Below are 556 nucleotides of genomic sequence, written 5' to 3'. Positions count from 1 at the left end.
ACTCCAAAAGCTGTAAGTCTTAAAATATACAAATATAGCCATAGTGCATCTCAGAACATTGGAAAGCCAAGACACCCACTCCTCATTTGTTGACACAGCAAGGTTCCAAAAACCAAGTCTTAATGGAAAAATGGAGGATAACCATGTCAGATCACAAAATGAAAGTTGACTACATGATTAAATTATTGCCAAACCACCAGCCAAAGTGATACATAATCTTAACCATTACAGCCAGAGTCACTCTCACCATCCAGCTTGGCATTCATCACTGCCAGACATATTTCATTAATGCACAAAATAGTTGAATAGGATTGTTGTTGTTGTTGTTATGTGCTGTCGAGGTGGACTCAACTCATACAACCCCTCCTTGCGTTTCTGAGGCGGTACCACTACAGAAGTAGATTGCCCATCTTTCCTTCCGAGGAGTGGCTGGTGGGTTTGAACCGCCAGTAGTAGGAAGAATTAATACATTTGAATTATGATGGAGAAGAATATTGAATATACAATGGATTGCCAAGAAAACAAACAGACATGTCTTGGAGGAAGTACAGTCAGA

The sequence above is a fragment of the Orycteropus afer genome, unplaced genomic scaffold (genome assembly GCF_000298275.1).
Source record: "Orycteropus afer afer isolate SDZICR_OR568_19922 unplaced genomic scaffold, OryAfe1.0 scaffold00226, whole genome shotgun sequence".
In the NCBI taxonomy this organism is placed as follows: Eukaryota; Metazoa; Chordata; class Mammalia; order Tubulidentata; family Orycteropodidae; genus Orycteropus; species Orycteropus afer.
Note: the sequence above shows the minus strand (reverse complement) of the source record.